Source organism: Mixophyes fleayi, chromosome 5 (genome assembly GCF_038048845.1).
Source record: "Mixophyes fleayi isolate aMixFle1 chromosome 5, aMixFle1.hap1, whole genome shotgun sequence".
NCBI lineage: Eukaryota > Metazoa > Chordata > Amphibia > Anura > Limnodynastidae > Mixophyes > Mixophyes fleayi.
The window spans coordinates 1,112,434-1,129,111 of NC_134406.1; the positions used below are offsets into that span (position 1 = coordinate 1,112,434).

The following is a 16,678-nucleotide window of genomic DNA, read 5'->3' on the forward strand; positions in this document are numbered from 1 at the left end:
CTGTACATCGCTACACCTGCTGTATCTACACTAAATCTACGCACTGTTATTAAACATGCATGTGCAGGGGCTGATCTCACAGGATCCTGGGGTGGGAAAGAGACGGTACTACTCCCCTTCCCCCCTGACTCCTCACCTGATTGACTGGGTTCTTGCGCCCCCCTCTCCAAAATCTCAACCTGGCTACAGCGGAATGGGACTTTGTGGTGTATGTACCAACATCCCTAAACAGTGACAGCCAGGACCATCTCATAGGACATTAACAAGATCTAAGACAAGAACCCACAAAAACATTGTTAGGTAGTGAATCGTTACTGATTACATCCATCTCCAAAATTTTATTAGTTATTTGGGTCCCATTTATTTTTTTTATTCAAAGTGCTTTATGTTTCATAGGTTGTTTGTTATTATGCAGATCTGTGATACTTCAGACCTTCAGCTAGTTCTTATTCTGTGTGAGGCCGACCTAGATATCAGCTATTCAGATTTTTTCCTAAATTCATTGCTGAATCTCCGTTGGCCACTAGATGGCAGTCTGGTCCTCTGTAACATTACACAGAGCCCAGTTCCTGTTTTGTCATTTTCGTGTTTGGAATTAGCTCCAGGAAATATTTAAATTTAAATCTTCCAAACTTTAAAACTTAAAGTGCATCCCGTTCCCATTGATTGAAGTTAAAATAGAAGAGTGACAAGAGATAATGACAATGAGAAATATTATCATGCAGGATAATGAATGGGCAAATAATGTTATTTATTACACATTTATCACTGAGAAAAATCCAAAACAAAACCTCTGCTCCCAGCAGATCAGTGGTGGACACCAATGGCACCAGCTGGTCTGGAACAACTTCCTATTGAAGTGCTATTTGCTGGGGCTGAGTCTTCAGTGAATGCTCCCTACTCAGTGAGTCTTGGCTGTCTGCTGCCAAGTGGCTTCACTGGGGATTGGACGGAAGCTGACAGCAGCCTGGGCCCTGGGACATACTAGTAGCCCAATCAACGGGGCAGCCGACCTAGGCTAATATACTGGTAGCGCCCTCTCGTCTTTCACGTCAGAATAATATGTGGTAGGTAAAAACGAATTGATCCTTAATTTAAAGTCCAGCTTCACTCACTCACCACCAACGGTTATGTTCCTGTGTTTTTGAAACTCTGCTCCATGAGGCTTTATAAAATGGTAATTAATCTTTATCACTCATTTCATTTTCTTTAAAATCAGAGCTGTACAGCAGAACTGAGCATGAACAAGCGCTACTGAGAGCGACGGGAGAGGGGACTGTGATCCTTGTCTCTCCTAATCAGTGGCTGCCGGAGGATGACTCATTGTGTTCAGCCTTTACCATGAGAATCTTAGAACCTTATTACTTTATTCTTCTATGTTTTCCTTATATTTGAAATGAGTTTGTTTATTCCTCTCCCTGTCACCAGTTTGCAGGCCACAAATGTTACACCGCCCCAAAAGCCTTGTGCCCTAAGCTGCTGCCTAGTCAGCCTATTGGATAATTGGAACCTGATGATGAGGACAGTAGTGTCCAATCACAGCCGACATCCGCCAGTGAGCCATAGGTAAGACAATTAGACAATTAGCACGGAGATTCCTACATGGTGGCCTGAGGAAGCAGGGAGCCCCCACCACCATCACTGAAGGGAGCACAGGTGTATTAAAGCGTCACCTGAGGGATGCCATCGTTTTCATTGTACGATGGGATTTGGGCTTATCAGAGGGTTTCTTGCTGAACGAGGCGGCTGTGGGAGATGAGAGAGCAGAAGTCAGGTATTTCTCGGGGTATTCCCGGCTATTTCTCCCAGCAGTCCTCTTACACACCCCAGAGGTGGCACAGATTTGGCCTTGGCCTAAGCTTTGAATGGGACAGATTTGCACCTTCTGAGCGCACCCCCGGTGAGTGTTATCTACCTGTGTGATAGAAGAGAGACACAAGTCATAAAGACTGTCCAACGTCCACCCAAACACAGGACTTCTCTTAAGACATGAATGAGACTGGAAGGAGCAGTATTTTAGGAGAAAAAATGAAGATTAATAAAGAGAACCCAAAGTGATTATTTTTTTTTCGGGCTGGTAAAGAGTCCATCTCTTCTCATGCTAATTATATTCAGTTTGCTGTTAGCCCATAAGTGCTATCTGATCTTCCAGATGTTTGAAAGTCTCGACACTATGAGACTGCCAACTGACAGTGAGGATTTTAGTGTCCTACCTACCACGGTGAGTTGGTGCCATGAACACCTACCTCTGGTGCATGTGGCAATAAAGGTCTCATTTTATGGGCGTGTCCACATCACAATGAGCATTGTATCTAGTGCTTCCAAAGCACTACCTTACCCAAACCTGCTCCCCTAAAATCACCCTTGAATTGCTGTGCACACCAGAAGCATGTCCTGTGACTCGAGAGGAAAGACGGACAGTTGGGCGGTATGCTGACGTAGATGTTGTGAACCATCTGTGGTGCTAGTGATTGATGCCGGCCCACCTATAAAGGGTGACTTATCTTCACCAGGAAACTCTACAATCAGGTGATGACAACGAGACACCCGCTGGTCACAAATCCTAGATTTGCCCCGCAGGGCAGTGGCATTTTAGACTCTGAAAATTGTTGGAACTCCACAGGGACATTACATAGCCCACATGGAATGGCCTGAAATGCACGGCCTTATTTAGAAAGAGCATTTAATATCCACCATAAATCATGTCTGACTGTATCTATTTAGGTGGGGCAGTTACAGTTTGAGGAAGCTTTGCTGTCTTATGTATCAGTGCTGGGTGATGCCTCTTCAAGGCTACGTGTACCAGCAGCAGGTGAGGGCGGCATCAAAGAGGTGTTTTTTGGGGATGTAAAGGGGGCTGAGGGTGGTCAATGGCCTCCAATGTCCCCTTCATGTATACATAATTTGGTTGGTTTTCCACAAACGCACCTCTAAGGTCCGCCCAGCGTACATTGAGGCGCGCACCTACTCTCACTCTTGGGAGACACCATCACAACCTAGACCTCCAGCACGGTGTTCAGAGAGGAGGAACATTTTCAAGAGGTTTATTGTGCAAAAGTGTAAACAACACAATAGTCCAACTTCCATCCACTTTAGTACCACTAAGTAATTAAGTATTTAAACCATTAAATAACATATTTCCACTATTCTCCTGAAATACAGCACAGATTAGCCATTTATAGCAAAAATGAGTCATGAGAGTGATGGGACCTCTGGATTGTATTAATCACATTTAGATTTTTCGGGACTGAGTCATTAAGGAAAGTTAATCAAAACATTGAGTACGTTTTCTTACTCAAGTTTTCTGGAGAAAACCATGTTGCAATGCAAGGGGTGTAAATTAGTTTATTATTTTACACATAAGGAAAATGCTGTCTGTTTTTTCATGTAGCACACACATACTTAATAATTTATTTAAGTTTATCTAGGACATGTCCTACTCCAACTATAAATCTGCCATTGTGAGAGCGGCACTCCCGAGGAACACCTCGGAGAGTCCCCTAAACCAAGAGGAAAGGTTCTCACCTGATCCCGAGGGTCGCTATAGGTGGGGCCCGTCACTAGGTGGAGACTTCGGCGACGATCACGGTCCCCTGTAGTGTGACAGGAACAGAGGCACGAATACAACGGGGGAAGGAAGGGGCTGTCCGGAATGTCGCCCCGGAACCGAGGGTTACTCAGCCCCGCTTGGCGACTCCCCGTTTTATTCTGGCCAAGCCACGCGGCTTCAAGAGTTCGGGGTAGAGAACGTTCTCGCCCGAACTCCCTACTCCCCACTGGGGAGGGCCACCCGAATGTGGGGGCAAGACTCACTCGGCCGGCCGTGCGCCGCGGGGTATCACAGGCCCCACCCGGAACCGTCAGTATCCTGCCGGCGTGCGGGCGGACTCCGTCTTACCCCTCGAGACACCGTCTGCCCTGGGACCGTCAGGCAACCTTGCCGGAGCCCAGACCAGACACCCCAATGGAACCGTGGATGACCGGGACAAACCCCGGCACTCACAAGGGCAGGGCTGCACTGCCCCAGTGGAACCGCGGAACGCTCGGACCGTCCCCAGAACTCAGAAGGGCTGTGCTACACTACTCCCAAGGCACCGAGGGAAACCCTGATCTCCCCCAGCCCGCGAAGAAGTCGTGCCACACCGCCGCCCAAGGGCCTGCCCTACCTCGAGTCTACACGGAAGGGAAAGGGGATAGACAGCACTTACCGGCTTGGGAGACCCTACGCAGTCCGTCTCCCTGGGGTGGTACGTAGCTCGCCCCAATTGCCCCTCCCAGGCCGTACGCACGGCCACGGGACGAGTTAAGTCCACCCAGCGATCTGTCCCGACACACCACCTTCCGACCCCTACGGATAGAACACAACACCCCCCTACCACCTACTACACTGTACAAGCCAAACCACAACAGTACAATACCCCAATACAATACTCAATTGCACAGTACACTACCCAAGACACTACTAATGGCACAGTACAATCCCCCAATACAATACGCAATATCAATGCAGCCGTGTGTGAGTTACTGCCCTACTCTGTCCCCTACGGGGGGGGGAAGGGAAACGAAGGCAAGCTTCTACCGCCGGGGCCTACAGCCTGGGCGTGACCTAAGGGCCTGGTGCCCTAGGGGGTCTACTCAAGGCCTGGTGCCCTAGGGGGTCTACTCAGGGCCTGGTGCCCTAAAGGGTCTACTCAGGGCCAGGTGCCCTAGGGGGTCTACTCAGGGCCAGGTGCCCTAGGGGGTCCACTCAGGGCCTGGTGCCCTATGGGGGAACTAGGCCTGGCTATATGACCTAACGAGAGCTACCAAACTGGAGGGCGGACCTAATGCCCGAAGGAAGAAGGCCTTGGGCCCGGGTGAATAGTGACCGATAGAATGCGGGCGTGGGCCCGGGAGAGGTGGTCCCCACTGGGGTCTTACCTGGTCTAGGTCCTCCGCTCGCGACGTCAGCGTAGCTCCTCTTCGGTCCTGCTGGTGCTGGCAGGACTCACTGCTGTGCTCTTGCTCCGCTGTAACCTGCTCTGCTCTACCTTCACCAGACAGGTTAGCTCGTAGCCCTGAAGAGGGCTCTCTGTCTGGACTTGTGCTGGTGCTGTCTGCTGCGGTGGCTGTGGCTGCTGCTGCTGGGTCAGACTGTGTCCCTCCTTCTGCTCGCTCAGGTCCCCTTGCCTTCAGCGGTCCTGCCCACCGCACTCCTGGGCCTCCACGTGGGCGCCGTGTATATTCCCCAGCATGTCGCTCCCCTATGACCACATCACGGCCGGGAGCCGTGATTGGTCCGTGGCTGGGCGCTGTGAATGGTCCGCGGCCGGGGCGCCGTGATTGGCCCGTGGCCAAGCTGTGGATCCGGAGTGTCCACACCATCACATTTTGCATTTACCTTCTCCTCCAATGCAACATGCTTTTGCCAAGGTGCAAAGTTACTCCTTTTACTTTTTGCTCTGCTCTCCTTAATAACTCAGGCCCTTGATATTTGTGAAGCTTTTTAATACATTATTACTTTGCGTGAACATAGAAATGTGTTTCTCTGAATAAGTGCAAAAAAGGTGCAAAATACATCCAATTAAAAGTATAGGATGAGGCCTGAACACCACCAGGGGGTAAATGTATGAACATGCGGGTTCTTCAACACCCGTGTGTTCAGCGCGTTCGGCGATTAAATTTCAAGCGGCGCTGCCTTGTAAAGGGAAACTTCCCTTTACAATGCAGCGCCGCTTGAAATTTAATCGCCGAACACGCTGAACACGTGGGTGTTGAAGAAACCGCATGTTCATACATTTACCCGCAGATCTAAATTTAAGTTCTTTTGAAAATGCACTACTCCCCTGCACAGCAAGAACTGCGCCCTGAAAAGCAGTGGAATAAGGGATTTGAGGGATGACATATGGGCTTTATATAAAGGACCCCAATTTGTAACAGTGTTTGGTTGAGTCAGCTGGAAGATGGGGGTATTGCTGGAATCTGTACTTTTTAACCAAATTTTGATCCAAAAAGTTGTTGGCAGCCCCTGAATCCAGCAAAGCTTCCGAAGATTATATCACATCAGCATTTGAGACAGTGTTTTCTTTTTGGAAGATTAATAGTTAATTTGCCCTAGAATGGCTTTTCTCTGTTGTCCCTTTATGCCACAATACATAGACTGACCGATGGATTGTTTGTTTATGTTCAGAAAATGAGTTTGGGCAACTTGTATGGGCTCTCCAGGAGGCGGAGGTGGTGTTTTTTGGAGGAGACTACTGTCTGGGTTCATTCCATCTCCCAGGAACATTCCCTGACATTGATCTTATTGAAAGTGTGGTGAGGTCATGGTGTATTAGGTGGTTATAGCATCGTGTAGCTGGACCGGTTGTGGTGTCTCATTGTCTTTATGCCGGGAGCTGGTGACAAAGTGTCTGGATCTGTTATTCGATACGGTCACATCATGGTAAGAATGAGCAAAAAACATCTATTTTTTTTCTGATCCCGAGAAATAAGTGTAATATTCAATCATCACTATTATTAGCTTTTATTATTATTATTGCAGTACCGTACATGAAATTTACAGTAGTATACAATAAACAGAAATTATCAATAATACATTACATAATGCAAAATTATGCAAGGAGCAGACATCTACTATATAACACATCACACACAGATAACTTGGTAATGCAGAACAAGTTATATACGGGGTAGTGAGTGATGTACATTGTGAAGTCGGCCTGGGCTCACGATAACAGGGCCGGGGAAGCAGCCTAGAGGTACAGAGGGTGATGGAATAGTAGAAGGAGAACACAAGGAACGAGGTCCCTGATCATGAAAGCTTATATCCTAAGGGGAAGGGGAGACACAAATAGGGTGGTACCATTGGGGGAGCGTGGGTGAAAGCAGAGAGAAAGGAGTTAAGTGGAGGCTGAAATACTTGAATAAAGAAGTGAGTTTTAAGGGCACGCTTGAAGCCTTGGAGGCTAGATGCTAACCTGATAGGGCGCTGAAGAGCAGCCTGGGTAAAGTCCTGAAGGCGGGAGTGGGAAGGAGTAATCAGTCTATTAGTGAGGTGGTGGTCGCTGACAGAGCAGAGTGGGCGTCAAGGAGTGTGAGTAGGGATGAGGTTGGAGATGTAGGGGGAGGATTGGTTGAGAGCTTTATAACTGGTTGATGTACAATGTGATGTGTAACATTGTATCAGTTGTGCTATGTGGTTGCCTTTTGCTGTGTTTATTTCCTCTTTTCTCTTCATTCACATCCATCCCAGAGATGACCAGATTTCCATGTGGGACCAGATGTCGGACAGGGAGAGTGAAGCCCATCAACGTTTCCAGTCCTGCTGTTATTGTGTTTGGTCGGATACAGTTGTATCTCCCATACTCATCTGCACAATGTTCTTTTCTCCCACCTCCTGCAGACCCTCCGTACTCTGTTTATAACTAGGATTTCAGGCGACTCCTTTCCGTACCTGGTTATATAACACTAGAAAATCTCAGATTCCAGAACACAACATGAGGAACATATCTCCCCCTTTTTCTATTTTGTGAGGCGTGATATAGAGAGTTTGTGGGTGTCCAGAATCTGACTGCTGCCCAAACAATGATTCCAATATCTGCTGCCCACAGACAGCGCCAAGAATGCCAAGAATTTTACTGGCATCCGAGTAACGTGACTCATAGAGCCGGAGGTAACAGAATCTCACTGAAAACACTAGGAATGTGACATTTTCTGCTAAATCTCCCTCTACACAGTAATTATTATCCTGCACTCAGAGACCAGTTTATTATGTACACGTTTCAAGTTCTGGGTAGGCCCCTCCTTTGTCCCCAGAGCAGCCTGAATTCTTCATGACATGGATTTTACACGGTGACTTGGATTTAACATATCCAGGCTGCAGATTTATAATGTGAATCCCTCGTTCCACCACAACCCACAGGTTGTTTACACCAATTTCTGAGCCTACCATCTGCATGTAGCAGCAGAAATCGAGATTCATCAGACCAGGTGACGTTCTTACAATCTTCTTCTGTCTAGTTTTGGAGACCGTGTGCCCACTGTAGCATCAGTTCCTGTTCTTAGCTGACAGGAGCCTGGTGTGGTCTTCTGCTGCTGTAGCCCACCCTCCTCAAGGTCTGACGTGTTGTGTTCAGAGATGATCTTCATACCAATGTTGTAACACATGGTTGAGTTACTGTCAGCTTGGACCAGTCTGGTCATTCTCCTCTGACGTCTCCCATTAAAAAGCTGTTTTCACCCACAGAACTGTCGCTCTCTGGATGTTTTTTGTTTCGTGCTCCATTCTCTGTAAACTCTACAGACTGTTGTGTATGAAAATCCCAGGAGATCAGCAGTTTCTCTGATTAACTCAAACCAACTTGTCTGGTACCAACAATCATCCCACGGTCAGAGTCACTTAGATCACATTTCTTCCCCATTCGGGTGTTTGGTCTGAACAACGACTGAACCTCATGACCATGTCTGCATGCTTCTATGCATTGTGATGTATGTAGGTATAATGTATGTAATAAGATGCAGGTAGCCCCTGCGGCTCCGTGTACCTCAGTGTACCTCAGTGTACCTGGTGGGGGGTAATTCTCACAATTATCATTATTTGTTTATATAGCACAGTATAGAGAATAAGAACACTTCCTGCACATAGATTGAAATCATCTCTTCTCAAGCGCAGCGCATCCACCCCGGCCGCAACTTCTCTAGGGAACCCCTCACGGACTCTCTCAGATGATTGGGTAGATATTTATGAAATGACCTAATAACTGGATAAGGGAAGAAGATCCTGCCCTTGGCAGGGATAAAGCGGCTGAGATAACTGTATACATGTAAATAACATATAATAAACAGTAGAATGATTTTATTGCAAATTATTAACTGAACAATCTCACTATGGAATTGACATTCTCTAATGACATCTAATAACTAACAAGCAGTAAGAGAATCAGTAACAACATTGGTTTAATGGCAGATTCAGCAATGTCATTACTCTCCGGGTCACAGATCAGGAAGAACTCTGATAACTGATAAAATCTCTCTACAAAGAAGCTGTTACCAAACGTTTTACTCTTTGCACAAACCACTCAACGTGGGCGTAAAGCGGGCAGCGCTCACATGTAAACCCACCGGTGTATACCCCGATCTGGCCAGGCATCGCTAACAGGAGACGAGACTGAAATGGAAATTTAGAACTAGAAGAATGAAAGCCTGATATTAACTCCCTTTCCCGGGGCAGTAAAAGTAGCAGCATATAATGTTATAAGTCTTTACAACCACTATAGTCATCATCATCATTTATCATTTATTTATTAATATACCACCAGCATATTCAGTAGCGCTTTACCATTGGGAAGAAACACAGAAATAAAACAATACCGGGTAATACAGTCAGACAGAGAGGTAAGAGGGCTCGGCTCCAGGCGCGGGCTGGCAACATGCAGCCCGGGGGGCGCACAAGCGGCCGCATCACGTGACACACAATGCGGCCACGTCATTGATGACGCGGCCACATTGCGTGTCATGTGATGCGGCCGCCTGTGCGCTGACACGGCCGCATCCCGTGTCATGGGATGTGGCCGCCGGTAAAAAGAGGAGATAATTTATCCGGGGGGCGACCGGCCGGCCTACCGCGCGGCCCTATCAGTGGTAAGGCTGAGCGACCCGGGGTGCCGCTGCCCCCAGGGCCAGCCCGCCCCTGCTCGGCTCGCAGGCTTACAGTCTATGATGAAGATGGTAATAATGATGAATGAGGACAATTGATATGTAATTATTTATTGCAGGGGATTATTCTGGTTGTATGACTTAAACTAGAAGTGGGATCAGAGTCTCTTCCTTGTAGAGGGAACACTTCAGTCTCCTTGATGAGTCACATTTATGGAACGTCTGAAGGGTCGGATCTCTTCTGAATGTAAGAGGATGTGTGGGAGGGCAGAGTCTGTGCCAGGCCTGTATGTCTGTGCCAGGCCTGTATGTCTGTGCCAGGCCTGTATGTCTGTGCCAGGTCTGTATGTCTGTGCCAGGCAGACGGGGAGCAGCTAAAGACACATCTAGATTATACCAAGATGGGTGATGAGCAGCTGTATTACAGTACATAGAGAGCCATCAGGTCAGATTTGGGGAACATTCTGGGGTACAGATATAATGAGGGTTTATCTCTTTGTGGGTGGTCTGGGATTAGACTATATGTGTATGTGACATAAAGCGATGCTATGATAAGGATATATGTTATAATTAGAAGGGATGACTTACTCTCAGAGTATATATTACACAGAGAGAACAGTCATTCCCATAGAAAGAAGTACCCGTAACCGGGCACTCTCTCCGCTGTATCTGAGGCATTAACCTTCGTTATCTCATTCACCCAGTATTCCAAGCTGCGGAGACACCACCAACCTCGTCCCTCTCTGCAATGTAGGGGAGTAGGGATTCAGTTCCTAATTACTATGGCAGATACCCCCAATGTCACCCTACATAACCTGTCCTTGTCTGCGAGCCCTGAGTCTGACACTTATCCAAATGTAACAACTGGTCGCAACTACACCAAGTAATGAACATCCACCAGAATTGTCAAAAATAATCATATCCACCCAGAGAAACTCACTATTCTATACTTTGGGAGCTGCACACAAACACATATAAACATACAAGATCCTTTAAAAAGAAAATAATGTGTATTGTTGGCCACGCTGGGATGTTCTATATAATGAATTCAATTCGTCTTTATTTGTTCTCTTTAAAATATTTATGAATCTTGGTTCCAAAATCAGTAGTGAATTATATAAAAAAAAAATGGTGAACTAATAATGGGACTATAAAATAAAGGGATTTAAATTGAATTAAAATTGCAGTCAAAAACTGATGCACTGTGATCTATATTGTTACATTGTGCACAGAAATAGTTACATATCCATGTGTCTGATCTGATAACAAGAATCAGCTGTTATATTATTACAAATTGCAGTTATTTATAATGTTACACTTGCACAAAGATGATTATAATCCAGTAACAATAATCAGATATAGTCTCTTTCCCTAATTGGCTGAGTAACTACAGTATCACGGTTCTGTGTTGCATTTCACATGCATTTTTTAAGACTACTGGTTATATCAATGCACCCTTATTTAAATATAAGGAATCAATTATAGTCTCCCTAATTGGTTGTAATGGGGAGTATAGAGTATTAGATTGTTTACACTCCTATATATGAACTAAGTCCCATTAGATTCAGTAACACATACACTCTTGTTGTGGTTAGGATACATCTAGGGTTTTGCATCATATCACAAACATCACACTCTGATGTAACTTTACATTCAATCTCTACTGCCCTTAACTGTAGCAATTTGAGACTCGGAGCTAGTGACTTTGTATCTGCTCCCTAACCCTTCATTGTAAGGTTCTAAGTTTGGAATAATACTACTGATCCCAGTATGTAGAGTTAAGGAGCCAACAGACAAACAAAGCAAAAACACCAACACGCCATTCGCTACTTTGAACTGTATCAAGCCAAGGAAGCGTTTTGATGGCTATATATAGTGTATTAGTCACTGTATTTCTGACCCTATATTATATTTTATTTATCAATATTAGAAAGTTATATGACTGTATTGGTGTGCTGATCAGCAATTATTAGCCCTTTGTGCTGTTTGAATTATATACTGTAATTATTTGTATATAATCGTGCTATAAAAAATATTCAAAAAGTGCTACAATGTAATCTTGTATCTAGTGTTCTATTATTGTTATTTCCATATGCACTTACATAACAATAAGAGTGGCCCTATATTATTGCCAATTAATCAATATTATAAAGTTATATGCACCACAGAGGACAATAGTCTATGGGGTGGGGGGATTGATGGAAAATGCGAGCAGATTTGTTAATTTACATCTTACATTCGTGACTAGCCTACAATCATACACCAGAGACAGCCTCGATGTCTTATCAAAAATACAAGGGAAACGGCTAGCAATGATGGCATTGTATAATGTAGAATCCCTTTATACGAATATAGAACATGAACTGGGGGAACATCCAGTTCCATAATATTTTGATATGGGACCCAAAAATAATTTCATTGATTTCATCATAACAATCTTAAACTTTGTTCTAACGAAAAAATATTTTGTCTTCGAGGAAAGATTTTTACATATAAATCAGGGGAACTGCAATGGGGACATCTTGTGCACCTGCCTATGCAAATCTTTTCTTTGGGTTGTGGAAAAAAGAATCTGTTTTTAGCAATGTCTATGAGAGATACACTAGCCATATAATATTATGGCTAAGATACATTGGAGAAATCATGATCCTCTGGGACAGAGAAGAGATCTTGTACCATGAATTCACAGAGATATTAAACAAGAACAACTTCTCAAATTGACCTTTGAAATTAGCACAACACTGATAAACTTCCTTGATTTAACAATTCAGAAAACTATTGAGGGTAATCTCAGTACTGATATATTTAGAAAACTAGCTGCTACCAAAAGCATTTTACACCTCTTGTTTGCATTTTAATAAAGAATGATTGTATGTAGTCGTACTGATTATCTGAGAGGAAGGGAAGCCATAGATAGGTCATGAGGAACATTGTGTTCTTGTCTGCTAACAAATCCCACTTATTTACCTTGGAGATTCGGGAGTTAGATGGACATTAAAAACTGACCCAGTTAAAAATAAATGTTGGATATTACCTGAGTTGTGCATCGACCAAGGAATAACTACTGACCGGGGAAGATGTAAAATACAACACTCAGGCTGTAGCACAGTACAAACAGGATGATATGCTGTTACAGGACTCCTAGCTCGTTGGTCTAGAATATAAGTTACATGTGGAGATGAAGGATTCCTGGCTCTCTAAAATGCTGGATATTATGCCCCCACCTATCACATTAACTATGCTCCGTTTTCAGCAAAGTGAGGGGTATGTTTAGCTGTAAAGCCTGGCGCGTGTGTATACACTAGGCTGACAATTCTCTAGCCTGGACGGGCAACACTGTCCAGTCCAGTGTGCAGCTGTCGGTGTACTCCTACCTTCCCTTCTGGTATAGTGAGGTTACCCTAGCACTACAAATCCTAGCATACTATGATGATGGCTATCTACTGGCAAAGCATGCTGGGGGGAGGGGGCCTTATAGCTTCACTACACCTGGAGAGCCACAGGTCTGGCAGGATTTCTTAGCAGAGCCATGCACAATGATGATGGTGGGGGGGGGGACTGTATTTACTGACTGGTTTCCTAATCTAGTGTTTTTCTTACATCTGGTCTAGGAGTAGTTTTCTGCCTCAGCACATGCAATTGGCATCAGGTCTCATGAGGTTATTATGGTAGAATGGAGCCCATTGTTCGCCGGTCATCAGACTCCCCACCTCCGGAGGCATTCGGTCAGAACATGATTGGACTAATATGCCGTATTCTGTGCCCTGCAGGATACAGTCCACCTGGTAAAGAATATGGATAGTTACCCATGCCAGGATGTGTAAGAGTAGCTACCCCCAGAATCTGTTACTGTTGGCCCCCTGCTCCGGTAGCATACCCCCTAATTGAGTCATTTGTTCTCCTAAGGGTGGTGGGAGCATCTGATGTCATGCAGAGCTCTCAGCGCATCGCGTGACGCAGACCCATAATTCCTCTGTTCTTTGTAGTAACGAGTCTATGTCAGGTGCTGGCTGCTCCGTATCTGCGTATATAAGGGATGTTATAAGGTTATAAGGATCTCATAGTTTTTCCTCCCTCTCATACCTCATCCCCTTCTGACCTCTCCATCACGGTCGACAACACCTCTATCTTCCCTGTCCCCCAACTTCGCTGCCTCGGTGTCATCCTCGACTCCTCTCTCTCCTTTGACTCCCACATCCTCTCTCTTGCTAAATCCTGCCGCTTCCAGCTGCGTAACATCGCTCGCATCCGGCCCTTCCTCTTCCAAGATGCCACCAAATGCATTATTCTCTCTCTGATCATCTCCCGCCTGGACTACTGCAACCTCCTCCTCACTGGCCTCCCCCACTCTCATCTCGCTCCCCTTCGATCTGTTCTTAACGCTGCCGCTAGGCTTATTTTCCTTTCTCGCCGCTCCTCTTCTGTCTCCCCCTTCTACCAATCCCTTCACTGGCTCCCATTCCCCTTCAGAATCCTCTTTAAGCTCCTCACACTCACCTACAAGGCCCTCGCCAACTCCACTGCACCCTACATCTCCACCCTCCTCTCTATTCATGCTCCATCCGGCCCTCCCTGTTCTGCCTGACCGTCGCCTCTCTTCCCCCCTTATAACCTCCTCCCACGCGCGTATCCAAGACTTCACCCGCGCTGCTCCCCTCCACTGGAACAAGCTCCCTCCCTCCATCAGAACTTCCCCTAATCTGTCCAGTTTCAAACGGGCCCTAAAAACCCACCTTTTTCTTAAAGCCTTTCAGTCTCCCACTTAACTTCCTACCTTATCTTCTGCCTCCGTCTCCCTCTCTCCCCTTCGTTTCTCTGTCTGTCCACCCCTCCCCTTAGATAGTACGCTCCTCTAAACAGGGCCATCTCTCCTCCTGTTTCTACCACTTCTAACTCTGCTCTCCAGCTACTTAGCCCTCCTCCTCGAGGGTCCTCCACCCCACATCCACTCTTGCTCCCTCCTCCCCCCTGGGGGTCTCCCTGTCTTCCGTGCCCTCCTTCTTGGGCTCCGTCGTTTGCGGATCCTCCCTCCACCTTCCCCGACCTCTCTAGCTGTGCATTGAGCTTATTGAGTTACTGTGCTTACTGTTTACTGTACTGTGCTGTCTCCCATTGTATTGTAATTTGTTTGTCCCTGTACAGCGCTACGGACACCTTGTGGCGCCTTATAAATAAAAATTAATAATAATAATAATAATAATAATACACCATTCCAGTGCACACTTTCCTCCTGTAATAAAGGGGATCCTTAAAGGAGAACTATTGAAGTATAAGTGCACTGTTCCAATAAAGATGTATTCAATAAGAGATCTGATGAATTAATAAATAGATTAAGACAAAGGGGATATGGAGGGGTTTAACACATTTTTACATTGCTGCTAGCGGCGCCATGTCTGAGGTTTTATATTGAATGTTTACCATCAGGATATAACATTTCTCTAACCTTGCTTTGAACGCAATTTAATTTGCAAAATTCACATTAATCTGTGCTCACTTGCATAGAAAGTATACAAGCAAGTATAATTACTCCCCTGTGCTTTCACGCTCAAAAGACGTGTTGGTTACTCAGCGAAGAAAAGGTCTAATTAACATAAGATTACCTGTCTCCAGACAGTTGCAAAAACACATCTCCTCCACATATATACCTTGCTGAGATATCCTCTATAAAAGTTGCTAAACCCAAACATGACATACTGTTTTAGAAGTCCATACATTTCCATCCAAAACACATACCAAAATAAAAAGGTTAGTACATTTGCAGTGAGATAAATTAGCGCACTGCGCTATTAATTTAAATAAATTTATACAGTAAGTTATTTATAAGTGATCCAGCCACAGGGCTTTTATCCGATGAGGATCTAAGAGTAACCCTGGATGATAGTTAGAAGAAAGCAAAATGCTTCTTGACTTGTGGTGCTTGTAAAGTGCGTCAATTTACTATTCATAGCAAAAAATATAAAGATAAATACTCCAAAATCTGCAAAATTAACAAATTCCTAAACTGAAATTGTTTGGGCGTGATATATTGTCTTACATACCCATGTAATCTCAATGTCAATATGACCAGTAGACCCTTTAAGAAACATGATGAACATGTGGGTAACATTAGAAATGCTGCGAGAGAATAAATACATTTTAATCCACTTACTACAGTGGAGACGCATTTCTTGACATCTCATGAGAGTAATCCTAAATTACTGAGGGCTGTCGCAATGGAACAAGTTAACCTAAGCATCAAAGGTGGAGACCTCCAATGAGAGATGATAAAAATAAGCTAATGATCGGGAGGATGGACCATTATAATTATGTGGTTTACCTGTAAATGTGTTATGGCTGATGGCAAGTGTCATAAACTTGTAGAACAGGTCACAGAGGTCTTCGCCTTTCCCGTAGAGCTGAACGTGCTCACAGGTACTTGGATGCCCCCAGGTCTTAAGCTCTAAGTAGTACAAGTTAATAACCCTACAGCAGCGCCAGGTGGAAGAATAGCAAAGTCCAAACAGGCCAAGGTCAAGGGGTACAGCAGGCAGCAGTGGTGTAGTCCAGGCAAAAGGTCAGGGCTGGCGGCAAACAACAAATCCAGGTAACAGGCAGAGATCAAGGTCACAGACAATATAGCAGAGTCCAGTACACGGTCCAAGGTCATACACAGCAAGATCAATCCAAAGGCAGAAAAGAGGAACAGAGCAGGGAGCAGGTAAGCATGCACAGAGCAGGAACTATAACCAGCAGTGAGGCTCAGTCCTCACTACCTTAAATACTATGATGGACAAATCAGAATGGAGGTGGACAGGGCTGACAATCAGCCTCAGGAGGCTGCTAATTAATTACTAGCTCAGAACTAGCATAGGTCATATCACAACCAGTAACATGTATGAAAATATAAATGACAAATAGAATTATGTGAGAGCTCCCCCTGGAGTTGGAGGATATCCCTACACCCTCCTACTCTATGCCACAAAGATAATGCACGTGCTCGACTGCTACCTCACGCCAGGATGCGGCGCACCGCTGCGGCTCGTAACAAACTGTAGGTGAACTA

General features: G+C 45.3%; 1 protein-coding gene across 3 annotated transcripts in view; it reads right to left on the minus strand.

Annotated features, from left to right (window-relative positions):
* LOC142157997 (alanine aminotransferase 2-like) overlaps positions 1-16,678 on the minus strand; it is a 93,686-nt gene that overhangs the window by 37,149 nt on the left and 39,859 nt on the right. The window contains exon 1 of one of the 3 annotated variants that reach the window (XM_075211510.1): positions 15,953-16,108. The exons of the other annotated variants lie outside the window; for them this stretch is intronic. The gene's annotated coding sequence lies outside the window, so the exon portion shown is untranslated. Of the gene's footprint in view, positions 1-15,952; positions 16,109-16,678 lie in introns of those variants that run through there. 3 annotated transcript variants of the gene reach the window in all.